This window comes from Heliangelus exortis, chromosome Z, assembly GCF_036169615.1.
Source record: "Heliangelus exortis chromosome Z, bHelExo1.hap1, whole genome shotgun sequence".
Taxonomy (NCBI): domain Eukaryota; kingdom Metazoa; phylum Chordata; class Aves; order Apodiformes; family Trochilidae; genus Heliangelus; species Heliangelus exortis.
Genome location: NC_092454.1, coordinates 44,522,589 through 44,537,657, shown reverse-complemented (window position 1 = coordinate 44,537,657; position 15,069 = coordinate 44,522,589). Strand labels below are relative to the sequence as shown.

The following is a 15,069-nucleotide window of genomic DNA, read 5'->3' as shown; positions in this document are numbered from 1 at the left end:
AATAAATTTGTCCTTATTATTCACAAATCTACTCACTCTTTCTCACTAGTATGAACAGCTTTCTTAACTATGCTGCAACACAAGCTCAGCACTGAACATACCTACTTGCTGGATTTTTTTCCTTGAGAAATAGTACTGGTTATGCTGGTGTAGAGACATAAGGCTGTAAATTCTTATCCTCCATCAGTACCACTGACCTTAGAGCAAACCCCACAACTGGCTACAGGCATTCAACATCCATCATTGCTCCTGAAACCCAATCTTTCAGGGAAGGACAGCTGCACAGGGCAGCAGTTAAGCAGCTTTCTAAGATACATTATTATCCCAAACACAAATAAATAAATAAAATTTTCTGTCCTACTTCCTGATCAGTGTTTTAGAAATCTCTCATCGCATATACTTCACACCCAATTAAGGTCTTTTATCTACATACAGAAGACAAAATTCTCTTTTAGTAACCAGAGACAATTTTTTTTCCTAAATTTTCTTCTTCTTACGTGCAAAATATAGTTGTTTGCTTAGTAAAAAAACCATCGTCAACTAATACAGTACACATGTAAAGAGACTTTTAATAAAACGTCGTAGAAGAGTGAAGCAATTGATGCACTTGACATTCACAGTGAATGTTTCAGTTCAGCATTGAAAACCTAGGCACAAATTCTCTGGTCCTACAATTATAAATTGCCTTTTAAAAAAGACCTTCCTGTCTACAGTAAATTCCATGGGGGAGAAAGCCCCTTCCAGAAAAGTAAAAGGAAAAGAAAATTAAAAGTGTGATTCACAGAAGTTTAATTACGCAGGTGAACACAGACAAATTAATCATATGTCTGTGCTAGAAATCGTGACACACATCTGTCTCATAAACCCCTTCTTGCTGTGGCACAAAGGAGATGAAAGAATGGTATGAAGTACAAAATATCCCTATAGAGTTTTGTCAACTCTGGCAAGATCTATTTTATCTTATTTTTATTAGAAAAATAAAGTAAAAAACATTGTTCCTTAACTTTAAAAAAAGAGAGAGGAGAAGAGAGGCTATATGAAAGGAAGATAGCAGAAATGGCAGTCTCCTCATTCCTCGTACATGCATTTCAGATTTCTCTGGGAAAGCACACAGCCTACAGACAGTTCAAAAACAATCAAGAATTTTTTAATTCAATCAGCACTGTAAAGCATAATTACTGAGTTCAAAACTAGCACACTATTATTTTCTAAAGGTCAGAAAGCCTATGACACCTTTACCAGAATATTTCTGAATTCCTGTTAGAGTCAAAGCAAATAAGAAAAAGATGCTTGGGTAAAAGTAGTGGATAAGAAAAGGTGAGGCACTGAAATCAAAATGTGATTGGCCAAATTTGCAAGAGAAATGTGTAACTATTTTCAAATTTAGAACCTAAGTTGCATTTTTTTCAGGCAGGTTGGCACTGTGCATTTGCAAAAATCAGCTAATTCTGCTATCTAAAAAGCCAGATTTCACACACCACCTACTGACCTCTGACTTACAGACACATAATTTCCAGAACACTAAAAACTGTAAAAGAGCAATATACTTGTTTGTGTTACTCCATAAACCACATTTGATATACTGCCTGAGGAAAAAGTATGCATTATCTGACTACAACAATATGTGAGAAGTTAAGCTGGCAGTAACCAAGACATCCATTTTGATTGTCTGCAAACAAATTAATCTCTATACCAGTGGAGTGACTCCAGTAATTGGAAGATTACTGAAAAACTCAAATAACTGCACTGTGCTTAACTATGAAGAAGCACAACACAGGGCACGATAGTATACTAGGGCACATCCTTTGGTATAACTAATCAAACTGCCTGAATTCCAACATTTATTTGTCTGAGAAAGTTTTTTGCACATTCCTTGTACTAGAAAGAACACACAGAATCCCCAGCAGATATTAGGCACGTAAGTATAAAAAGGGGAGGTGATTTTTGCAAAAAAAATCTTCACAAGCTTTTCTTTTTTTTTTTTTTTTTTTTTTTTTTATTTCGTTACTATGCTACTAAGCTTATGAAGAAGGCTGTCACAGCATGTATGCATAAGACACAGCTGTAAGTCTTTTTATCTCAGGGAAGTACAGACTGTGTATACATGCTGATGTAGTTAAAAATAAGCTGATAAACAGTGTTTAGAATGAATAGTCACTTCTGTGAATGAACTTGAAGAAGCTGAATAATAATCATGTTTTTAAAAAGAATGTTTTCAGTACTTGTGTATGAATTTATTCAATTTAACCTTTTTAGATTTTGTTGTTTGGTTTGTTGTTTTGTTTTTTTTTTTAACAAACCCTTTGTATTATTTTCTATTTTCCCTGCATTTTAGCTATCGTCTTCCTATATGGAGACATTAACATGCAACATTTTAATAAATATTATCAATCACCAACCAAAACCCATCTGCACTTATGAAATGTAAGCTAAAATTGTGCAAAAGTAGACATATTGTTCTGTAAATGCACGGCGGCTTAAACAACAAGTGAAGTGAAGCTTGTTGGAAAGGAATTTACAGGCAAAGCACTCTCATGCGATCTTTTTCTACATCATCAATTTTCTCCAGTTGTACTGCAGCTTTCATGGTAGTAGATCACCACGAGAAGTAACCCTTCCTCTTTGCTCCTATTTGGTAAATCACTGATAGTATCCAAAAGAGTATTTTTAATCACAGATTCTTGCTTTAGGCTGCCAAGTTGCCAGAGTACATTCATTAATTAGCTTCATTTAAGGCCTTTTCCAAAGAAAACAAGGATTAAGCAAATAAAGTAAACAACTCACAGTATTTGAAATTGAGAGTTTTCATTAAATATTGTATGTTGACTGTGCTATGCCAACTGTTTTAAAACAGAATTCAACATAAGCAAGCTCTTGCTAGAATAGACGGCATTATGAGACTCTGCCACTGATCTTAAAACAGAAAATATTTATACTTTTTTCTCAACTTGTTAAAGAACAAAAGGTTAAAAAATCACCCTGATCTTATACAGAAATCAAACACAATAATTTGTAGACCCGTACTATATTACTCGTCTTGACATCCAAAGTGATGTTTCAGAGACATTGCCTCAGTTTACTAAGACTTAAATTTTGAACAGACATGTGTCATTTGCGAAGACCTTTAAAGTGGATTTCAATACATTTCATCACAACTTTACCTAAGTGCAGACACACACATTTCAGAAAATTAGACTCAGTCAATATTTGTACAACTGTTGTCGGCAATATGACAAAAAGCTTCCTGCTGTCACTGGCCCAACACCATGATACATAAAAATCCCGTTTTAAAGACAGCTTATTAAGAAATTAACATACCATAGAGAAACTGCATTTTTATTGTATGACCTTACTGTGATTCAGCTTGAAAATCCTTTTAAATGAGAATTTTCAGAAAGATTAGTAACGGAAGTTCATTTTGAAGGAAATCCAGTATGCAAATATTTCAGCTGTGCTCTTTTACAAATTCTCTGCCTTGCCAGTTTGAAAAACTGAAAATCAACACTGGAACAGTGTAAGTATACTTGACCTTATTGCTTAATGTCTATCAAGAATGCTACGGCTGGTGGATTTTAAATTTCTGAAACTGACACTCAAAAATGTATAGTGCATCTTCAGCCCAGGTCCCATAAATGCTGACTATGCTCCAGCCAAAGAGCCTTGGAGCCGCCACACTCTCAAACTTATATAACACTTACAAAGCTAGTTTAAATACACCATCAATCTATGTCTGTTCCTGCCTTGAAGTAATCCTGTTTAGTTTATCTTTTAACCCTACACTTGCATGGAACAGTACCATTACTAATCTAATAGAAGAAACACAGAGGCAACAAATCTGATTCTCTCAGCTTACAGAAACTATGAAATGCAGGGAGACACTCAAATCCGACTCTGGCCAAAATCTGCACCTCACAAGTCAACATTCATCCCCAACTGCCATAGCAGTCAGGAGAGGAGAAAGGAAAAAACTATACTGGACATCAAAGAGGACCGGAGGGAATGGATGAGGCAGGGTAAAAAAAAATCCAAAATAACACACAGCTTGTATGCATCTCCTAAGTAACTGAAGCCTCATTTATTAGTAAGGTATAAATACCTGTCACCTTTGTTTTTGACATTAGGCACCTGTGTAAAAAATGCCTGGTGAAAAAGTGAGCAGATGCCATGTACCGGTATTTGCTGCATGAGAGCAGTTTATACAGGCCCCTAGTGGCTCAGGGCACACAGCAGCAGATGAAGGGGGATTCCTGCTCTTCAGCTTGTGTAGTTTTGGTCCCTGCAATATTCAAACGTAGGAATGAAGGAGAATCTCAAAAATCAAAGATGAATCACTGCCTAGACTTAAATTCCCAGCTACTCTGCTCTTTCACATATCCCCAAGTCTATTCTGGCAAACCTTCTAAGACTAAGCACTGATTTACTATCACCCATTCAGTTCGCTGACAGTGCTGATGTTTGAGTTACATAACCATCACAGAAGAACACTTAATTCATATTATTCTTTAACAGTCATTTGAAAAGTAGTTTGACTAATGGATTTAAAAGCACAAGCTAAGACCCACTTGTGAAATCTAGAAATACCAAAAAAAAAACCAAAACGTTCTCCTTTCCACACACCATTCCTGACAGTTTGCCATAACACACACAAACCATAATGAATTTCTTAGTGCCACTTTAGAGTAGAAGTATTCTACTTAGGCAGAGCTTTCAGTGTTTTTTCAGGGCTTTAAGTGGATACAGATAAGCTATACATCATTTCTTCATTGAGAGAAATCTAAGTATACTCCACCATATTACCACAAGTGACAAAACTAAAATTGGAAAGCTACTCCTGTAAAAAGTCTCTCATTAAATCCTTCTTTCTATATAACACTCAGTGTCTTGAAAACATCTCATGCCAGTACATTTACAGCTTTTTAGAAATTCTGACTGGGCAAAATTTGACTGCTTAATTTATTAAAACTGATCAATTTCTCAATTTCACACATAAAAAAAAACAGTAATAGAAGATCTGATGAGGCAGAAAGAAAAGAACCTATTTTAAAAATGCCATCTAAAGGAAGCTACAAGTATCTATGATTGTATTTAGGAAAGGCGATAATTTATTTCTTTTTTCTTCAGAGTTGCTCCATTCACCAACAAGAATTCTAGGAGCTTTGTATGCTCCCAGCCCAAGAGGAGAAAATGATGTCATTTACTACACACTTTTACAGCAAGAAAATAAAGCACTGACCATTATAACATTACAAAACACTGGCAGATACCAGAGGAAGGAAGAATATGGTACTTTTACTTCTTTCCATCTCTGCATCAAAATTCCCAATAAATGTCCCGATACTACAGAAGTTGCTTGCGCCTGAACAAAAGGTATGCTGGAAGCACTCTCTGAAAGGCTGAGAAGACAATCATAACTTCCCACATTAACCCTAAGTTTAACAGAACAGGTTTCACCGAAAATACTCATGAATGCAAATAGAAAGCTCCAAAGCAAGCAAGCATCTACAGACTCATCTCTCACACAACGCCGTCTCAGGAGACAAGTGAAGGAACACACAAAACCTTAACTATGCTGCATATATAAAATGACCCTTCTACGTACATCGAAGCTGAGATATGGACATGGTAAGCATGCTAAAGAAGCTAACATCCTTCCACGAGGCAGTAAATGTACAAAGGCCATGCAAGAGAATAAAATATGCATGACAGCGGTCTGGAGAAGTAACTAGGAGGAGCAGACACCCAAAATCCACAGATTCAATCCTTAGTGGTGATCGCTTAAAAAGGAAATAATACAGTTCTAATAATACAGCGGGAAGGGGGGGACAGAAAAAAGGCAAAATACGGATTTCGGTAAAAGAAGCAACTGTTTTATTGGGCAGCAAACGAGAGCCTGGCTGCAGCAGTGAGGAGTGCCTGCTCGCACGGGCAGACGGCGCAGAAGGAGCTGCTAAGTTTGCTGAACAAATTCAAGAGCCCCTTTTGTAAGCGCTCAGAAAACTCAGTTTCCAGCCCGATGCGCTTCCTTTCAAGTGATTTCGGGAAAGTAAACAAAGAAATTAAAAGCCTAACCTGTGAAAAGCTTCACATCTCCGTGCCTCCCCGTTCCGCCGAGAGAGAGGAGGAGCAGGAGGAGGACGAGGAGGAGGAGAAGGAGGAGAAGGCGGAGAGAGCCCTCCTCGGACAGGCGCCGGGGGTCCCTACCGGCTGCTCACCCCCACACACCCTCTTCAGCGGCAGGCGCCTCGCCTTTCACCCTGTTGCCTGCCACCCCCCCCCTACACCCCATAGAATAAACAAAATACTTAATAATTTGCTGGCTAAAGCAAACAGCCAACGTGTAATTAGTGCAGCCTCCTCGCCCGTGTACACTGGCATTCAGTGGAAACGTCGACTCCGATCCATCACCCGCTCTCACCCTGCCCCATCCCCCGTCCCCGCACCGCAGCTCCCCTTGTTCCCCGAGCAGGCCTCGCCGCCAGGCTGAGACCCGCCGGAGCGGAGAGGGCAGCGGGCTGGCAAGGGCCGGGGCGGAGCCCCGGGGCATCAAGGGGAGAGTTGTGCGTGAGGCACATGTGTGCCGGGCTGCACACACGCACACATACACACGCACACACAGAGGTGGCAAAGACGGCGCGGCGGAGGGGGGAAAATGGGTCAGGAGCGGGGCAGTTACCTGGTCATGCTGGCTCCCCCGGTCCCAGCAGCAGCCGTCGCCGCCGCCTGCCCGCCCGCCGCTGCCACCTCCTCTTGCTGCTCCCGCTTGTCTCCGGGGCGGCCAATTTAATCCAAGCCCCTCAGCAGTAGCGGCAGAAGCAACAGCAGCAGCAGAAGCAGCAGCAGAAGAAGAAGCAGCTACGAGGGGAGCCCCCCGCCTCTGCTGCCTAGCGCTGGTGCGTGTCTCTCACAGTCCGGTGCCGGAGAAAGAGAGAGAGTCAAGCAGAGTCCGAAAATCCAGCATCCAGAAGAGCCAGGTCTCCGCCTGCCTCCTCCTGCCAGCACCACCTCTCCTCCGCTCTGCTCTGTTCCGCTCTGCTCTTCTTTTCTTCTTCTTCTCCTTCCTGTGGCGGCAGCGGCTGCTCCTGCTCCCGGGCGCGCTCTCTGTTCCCGAGCTGCTGCTCCGTTTCCCCTCCTCCTTCTTCTCCTCCTCCCGCTCTCTCCTTCTTCCTTCCCCCTTCTCTCTCTCTCTCTCTCTCTCTCTTTTTTTTTTTTTTTTTTTTTTTTTTGTGTGTGTGTGTGGGGGGGGGGTTGTTTTTTTTTTCTCTTCGTCTCTTTTAGCTGATTCTTTCGCTACAAATAGCAGCGAGGTCGCCCACCAGGGCTTCCCCCCCACTCGCCCGCCTCCCCCACTCCGGGAAAAGTCCAGTGCAGACAAAAGCGATGGAAGAGGGCACGGGGCGGGCGGAGCGGGGAGGGCATAGACAGAAAAAATACCCAGAAACCGTGCTTTAGAACCAAAACACGAGCAGCCCACCCGGCCTCGCTCCTCCAGGGGAGATGGGGGACGGCGTGGGTACACTGATGGAGACGACGTTCTCTCGTTTCTTGGGTTTGCGGTGGCGGGGTATGGATTTGTTTGTGATTGGTATGTTTGTGTTTGGTGGTTTGTCGAGGTTTTTTGGGGGTTTGGGGTTGTTTTTTGTTTGTTTGGTTGTTTAATTTCTTTTTTTTTTTTTTTTTTTTTTCCTTAATCCTCTTACGCTGTGTGGATCACTGGAGCTGCGTGACCCGGAACGCTGGGGAAAGCTTGAGGCTGAGCTCGGGGGGGAAGGGGGACGAGGAGCGATGTGGAGGCGACCCAGGCAGCGACTGCCCCAGCCCGGGCCGCGGGCTGACGAAGGACGGCAGCCACGCACCGCACAGCACCGCACCGCGCGGAAGCTCCCGCACCGCACCGCGCCGGGCGGTGGGGGAGGGGAAGGTGACGTCACTCTGTGCTGGCCTCGGTGGGGAGAGTAGGGGGGAAGGGGGAGTGGGGGGGAAACGGTGCCCGCTGCGCGCAGGGGCTCCGCACGGCCAGCGCAGCCCCGGAGTCCGGGGGAAGGGGGGTTGAGGAGCAGGGTAACGGGGACAGCTTATGGCGAGGCGCCCTGGCCATGGGGTGTCCTGCCCGTTGCCCCGTAATGTCGCCGGACAAGTGAAATTCGGTGGAGTTTAAACGCTTTGCTTCTTGCCCGGGCTTGCACCCAGCTGGCTAAATCACCGGAGGTCACCGGATCTGCCCGTCCCGGAGGGGTGTTAACGAGGGGTGTTGGAAAGCGATCTTTACTTACACGGTCATGCTTGTGTATAGCAAGTCCCTAATTGTCTTCCTGAAGAATGGTCAGATTTCATGCTGAGTGACACCACATGTTGCTTGGCTCAATCGGTGGCGTGCTGTGGGGCTAAAAAAAGGTCCCTGCTTTTCTTACCCCATCCCGTCTAATCCTCTGCAAAGAAGGAACAGCGCAGAGGACGCAGGTGACAACAATGGGATTTAGGGGGAAAGTGCTTTGGAAAACATCGCTGTTGTTTGCTATCCATCTTCAGAAGTCTGGAGCATACACCCTCTGTGCCACAGTTCCTCCTGAGTAAAATGGGGGTGAAGTGTTAGGATAGACGGAATAAACGCTCATTGTGGTGACAGGAGCCCACTAAGACCCATGACACGAAAGTTGGCTTCAGTGGCTGCCTGCTGCCTGTACGAAGCTGCGAGCGCAGTGCTGGCCAGACCGGTGCTTCTTAGTCAGGAGCTTAACACTGATGTGCTGTTCAAGCTGTATAGCCCCTGATCGTAAAACCAGTCGTGGTGGGCTGTGCAAAGTTTATTGCAGATCATTGATACTTTTCTGCAGAGGAATGGCATATTTTCTATCACGTAGTTTTTTCGTGCCCTGGAAGGTAGTGCTGCCAACCTGAAGGCTGAAAGAACTGAAGATAAACTTTCTTCTCCCCCAGTCCTATAAATTGCTGTCTTCTTTTGATCTACACCATGAAAAATTGTCTCCCCAATAATCTTGCACATAAAGGACTAGTCCTTTCGAAACAGTGTCCTTCAAAATACTGAATGACTTTGTAAAAAATGTACTTTGTATGAAAAGGTAAATATATGAAATGTAGCATAGCTGACTATCTTGTCAAAAAGAACTGTTCAATAAAAGACTAACTTTTCAACAGGCAACAGTGGCTTCAAAGTAGAACAACAAAAATCAAAAGCTGGACAAGACGCTGTTTTATCCTTATCATGATAAATGTGGTTAAAGAAAGCAATAATTAAATCTTCACCTTTTCCCCCTTAACTCAGATGACTGCAGGGTTGTATTTGCTTTGAAATAGCACTACTAAATAAGTATTTCAAGTTTTTAATGTCATGTCCCAGCACTTTTCATCATAATACATAGCTGGTTTAGTGCTCTTCATCCTGTGATCCTTGCGTGACATTGAAGAATTGAGCAATAAGCCCATGCATTTTATATTTTTCATATCTATCACAATGTGAGATGTGAGTTTTGGGACTATATTTAGCTTTCCTTTGTCTTAGAGTCATAAGCAGGCTGTGTAGCTCTTGTTCAGTCAGCATCAAAGTATGCATTAGGAATAAATGCATTTATTTCTCATTTCTTTCTATAGCAGTATTATAACCAGAGCTAGTGAAAAAAAAGCAAAACAAAAAGCAGCACCTAAATTCATGAAGTGGCATCAAAACACTGTATACTTACTGTTTCTCTAGTGCATATCATTCCCTTTTTATCAGTAGCATACATTTTACACTTCAGATAGTAGTGTACACATATACATACACAAATGTGTATAGTGGTTTGGTAATACACCTCAGATATTCTTCCCCTATTAAGAGGAGATATCACATCAAGAAGCATAATTCATCTGCTACAAACTACTCATTAAAGTGGATTTTTTTTTCTGAAATACCTAAAAAGTTCAAACACAACATTCTTACACTGGTATTCTAATTCTGCCAAGATTGCAGCTGTACATTACCGTAAGCTAGTACAGCACTGAATTGGAAAAACATTTACACATTTTACTAACTTCAAAATGTTTCCAGTAAAACACTGAACAATCTCTAAGATCATAATTAAATTAGGTTTGGAAGTTTTTTTTTTTTTTGTATTTTTTTTTTTAAGGTGGAAGAAAGAAGAGTCTTTTATGGCATTTGAAATTAAGTAGCATGTATTCTCTCAGAGTTTTTGTAAATAACAGACATCTTTCTCTCATCATTCAAAGTTAACTGTTGAAATCCTGTTCTTTGTGCTCATGCAGTGGCTTTCAGTGTTCTCATTATGGCCATGTACCAAAGGTGATACTCTCATGTGACGGTGCAGGTTGTGAATGCACGTTAAAAATTCAGCAAACAAAGCTATGAAGGAAGGAGAATCATTTGACTTTCCTTCTGTTCGTCTGAATACATGCCTGCCACCATACTCTGGCTTCTACCACTGATGTTCAAGTAAAGTACCAGCCATGCTCCTTCAGGCATCAGTGTCATTAATATATATTAAATAGTACTCTATTATGGTGTGCAGTGTTATTTTTCTCTCTGCTGTTATGCTGTGGATTGTTGCCTGTGTCCCTGGTAAATGGCATGCTAGTAAGCTCTTTAGTACTTTAGGACATTCTGTTAGCAACTGGAACCACTGAACATTGGGCTAGTACACAGCAATATCAGGGGAGCAGACGGGACCAGAAAGGTTACTCAGTAGTTGCCTCTTCCTCATTTTTTTTTTTTTTTATACATTACAATAGCCATATATTACTTATGTATTACTTATATACGTTATTTGTGTTTAACACGACAAGCTGTCAGCCAAAGTCTAATAGATGATTTGTCACAAAACTGCAATAATGCATATTTTAGGCATTAGCTTACAAAATTATTGTGAAAAAAATTCCTGAGTTGCTGTGCTGATATTTGAAAATTCCCATTTATAAGCCACAGAGTGAGCTTCTAATGTGAAAGACAGTAAAATGCTACTAGACAAGTAAGCATGTGTTGTCTATATGACACAGTTTGAGTACACATCTTTTTAACACTGATTTAGTACCTCAGGAGACATTCTCAGTACTTGGGTTTATCTTGTCAACATTTGTGATTTATATAAATCTTCTGAATAATGAAACTTAGGTTGAAACAGAGGTATGGAGAAGAAAGTGTTAAGTGTAGTTTTTTACAATTGTTTTTACCCTATTCACTCTTTTTCCTTGATGCCTTAAAGAGATGAGGCTTTATATTCTTGCGTGATCCAATGGGCAACAAATTCTGTATGTGACAGCACATTTTAAATCCATTTTGGAAAAGTATTCAGGCATTGTATTCCAAAGGTTTCAAACCAATCTAATTTTTCTGCTGAGGAAAAAGAGGTTTGATAGAAGAAGAAAATGAGCAGACTGGTCTACACATTCTTCCCAGTCCATCCATTGCTCCAAGCCAGTCACAGTGCATGCCCTACCACATCCCTAAGCTGGCTGAGGGGAAAAAGGTGGTGGAATCGGTTGATGCAGCACATAAATACAAAAAAATTTGGCTTGTTTGTTTCTACTGCTCAGGGAACAAGTTCTAGCTTGTTGTAAATATATTTTTTTTAACTGAAAAGAGCAAGAGTCCTGGAAAACTAGTAATTAATCACACAGTACCTGAAAATATGCAGGGACTTGGAGATGATGAAGCAGGATCAGTTTTTCAGAGTGCACTAGAGTATGTGCAACAAACTGAAAAGAAACAGCAGCATATGCAGGGAAAGCTGTAAATAAGATTTGTAGACAGAGGAGACAGCTTTGTCTTTTATTCCTAGAGTATTTGGAGTATCTCAGACATGATGATAACTCTACTAATGATTTAGAAAGAGTATACTTACACAATCTGGTGGCATTTTTTGGGAAAGAATCATGCAAATATATAATGTATGTATGTACACAGGTGCAAGAGGTCTGCATCAAGATTTGCTTTCAATTTTAATAGAGTACAGTAGATGGAGTTTTTATATTCTTTGTTTTCTTCTAGTTTAGAAATTTAGCTTTCATGGGAAAAAGGTAACCCTTTAAACTTTAATGACACCAGCAGAAAGCTAAGACTAGAATATCAGGAATATTTTCTAATATATGAAGAGGAAAATGGGACCCAGTAGAGGATAATCAATAGCCTAATAACAGCTTGCTAGCTCACACCTTTTACAGTGATCAAACAGAGAGTGATACCATGCACAACATAGTGTATGATTATTTCATAGGTGCTCGACATGCTCTAGGGAAACTAAAGGCACCATTTTTCACCCATAGGTCAGAGATCACAATCTATATAACATTACTTCATATACACAATCTGTATAGCACTATTTCATGTAAGTCCTGCCAAGAAATAACTGAAATCACAGATTTTAAAACTCAGGAAGAAACTAATGCCATGACTGATTCACACAATTGGAGTATTTTGTTAATCTTTCATTTGAACACTGACTCCTAGCTAATTAGGAGACACTGCTTCTTTTAGAAGCACACGTATCTTCTTTTATATAAAAGTTTCAGACAAAGCTTTGCAGAAATAGAGGATCTCACAAACTAACAACAGTTGGTCCAAGTGGAGGCTCATAAGTCTGAACATTTGTTCCCTCCTGCCAAACCACAAGGAGGTTCAGAACACAGCATTGTATATGGCAGTGCTGTACTGCCTGGGGGCTGAGCAGGGAGTAGAGGGAGGAGTAGGAGGAGTCTTAGTTTACTTCCTGCCCTTGAACATTTTGCTTCTTGAATACAGAAGGTTTATAGAATAAGCGCTTCAGTTATCTGAGGGAGGGAGTGTTTCTCCATTCCTCTCATGTTGCCTCCTTTTTCTATTAAATCAAGAGACATAGACAGTCACTGGGAGGAAAGATATGGATTCTTCTAGCAGAGGTGCTGCATTATGAAACTTTGCAAGATAGAATGGGAAGGTTAAAAAATAAAAATTAAAAGAAAACTCATCTCAGTATCTCTTTCCCTGCAGTTCTCTAATATTTTAAAATAATTAGTGCCAAGGGTCTACAGGTGTTTCAACAAAACTATAAAAACAAGGATTAATTAAAAAAAAATTCTTTATTTATTTATTTTAGGAGAGTGGACCCTATTGTGCTCTGTCTTGGGCTTAAGTGCAGCACAGGAAGGTCAAATGTTAACCACTTCTGTTGAATCTGATAAATTTGTATATATTCAATATAAGTAATTCTTTCCCTCAACATAATACCCATTCACTTCAGAGAATGTGTTTCCTAACTGAAAATATAGGAAGTGTCTGTGGCTTCATTATCAGTGTACAGCTAGGAAGTTTCAGCTCAACTTTTACTGGGCAAGTGTTTGTATTACAAAACTGAAGTCATACTTGGTCAAGTCAAGGACTTAATGGAAAATTAACTTATTCTCTCATTTATAAACATTTTTTTCCAGAGGTAACTCCAAGTTTATTGACAGGTCAATCTTGATTAAAACAGCTGAAGTCTAGTATTTACAGCATTGTCTTCACCTTTTTTTCAGTATATAACATAAAATATTGCAAATTCCTTGAATTCTGGTCACAGAAGGTAAGAACCATAGAACCATTCAGGTTGGAAGGGGCTGCTAGCTGTCATCTAGTCCAAGAGCCTCTGCAATGAGCAGTCAAGGCAACCTTGACTAGATCAGGTTGCTTGGAGACCCACCCAATCTGACCTTGAATGTGCCCAGGGATGGGGCTTTTACCACCTCTCTAGACAACCTGGACCAGTGTTCTACCATCACCAGTGTAAAAAAATTTTCTTCCTTATTTTTAGTTTAAATTCACCCACTTTCAGTTTAAAACCTTATCCTAACACTACAGGCCCTGTTGAAAAAACTGATGCATTTCTTTTAGTCCCCATTTAAGTATTTAGAGGCTGCTGTAAGGTCCCCCAGGAACCTTCTCTTCTCCAGGCTGGACAACCCCAACTCTCTCAGCCTGTCTTCATAGGACAGATGCTCCAGTCCTCTGATCATCTTTTTGACCCTCCTCTGGGCTTGTTTCAACAGCTCCCTCAAGCTGCTGGTGACCCTTTTTTGATGTAGCTCAGATTATAGTTGACCTTCTAATCTATGAGCACACATTACTGGCTGATGTCGTTTTTCATCTACCAGTAGCCTTTAGTCTTTTTCCACAGGGGTGATCTCAATCCCTTCATCCACCAGCCTGTACTGATGCCAGGAATTCTCCAACTAAAGTGCAGCACCTTGCACTTGGCCTTTCTATATTTCATGAAGATGACATAGGTCCACATCTCAAGCTTGTCCAGATCCCTCTGGATGGCATCCTGTCCATCAGTTTAGCATCATCTGCAAACTTGGTGCAAGTGCACTCCATCCCACTTTCTATGTCAGTGGTGAAAACATTAAAGAGTAGTGGTCCCAATATGGACCCCTGAGGGACAGCACTTGTCATCAATCTCCAATATTTCTGGATAAAGTAACATTTCTACAATGTGACCACAACTGACCTGTGTAAACAGATTACTGAATTTCAGTGGAAGAGAAAAAATATTTCACCTTAAACCACTCTATTTTATATTACCTTTCCATTGTCCCAGTTTTTTTCCTTCCATCCTATCCATTAATCACTGAATGCAAGCCCACTAAACGTTTACTCAGCATTTACTCTGTTACAAAGTAAATATATAATAATCAGTATATAATAAGTATATAAACTATGTACTATCACATCCTTCTAAGGAAGACTGTGTATTTTGGGCAGAACAAGAAGTGTTAAAATCACATTATTCAAACAAATCTGCTCACCACACAACATTCTCTAATCATTTTCATTCTCAGCAATTCAATTAAAATAGAAATTAGGACCACAAGAAAAATCTATATTGTAGCCAGAGAAGTTATTAATGAAAAAGGAATGGAAAGATTAAATCTGTTGTATTGAATCCAGATTATTACCAAGCTTGGGTGCCAAGTCCTTTGTTTTTCAGTGCTGAAAAGCACTTTTCCACATTAAGCTAGCCCTGTGAGGGAAATCACATATTAGTCACAGTTTTCTAGTTAGAGGATTTATTTTTCAACAGGGGAAAATTTTTTTTCAAAGTTCTGTTA

General features: G+C 40.6%; 1 protein-coding gene across 18 annotated transcripts in view; it reads right to left on the bottom strand.

The window, feature by feature from the left end:
* The window catches only part of PTPRD (protein tyrosine phosphatase receptor type D), a 339,335-nt gene extending 332,129 nt beyond the window's left edge, over positions 1-7,206 (bottom strand). For all 18 annotated transcript variants that reach the window (XM_071732135.1, XM_071732139.1, XM_071732136.1 and 15 more), the window contains exon 1: positions 6,674-7,206. The gene's annotated coding sequence lies outside the window, so the exon portion shown is untranslated. The remainder of the gene's footprint in view (positions 1-6,673) is intronic.
* Positions 7,207-15,069: the final 7,863 nt, after the last annotated feature.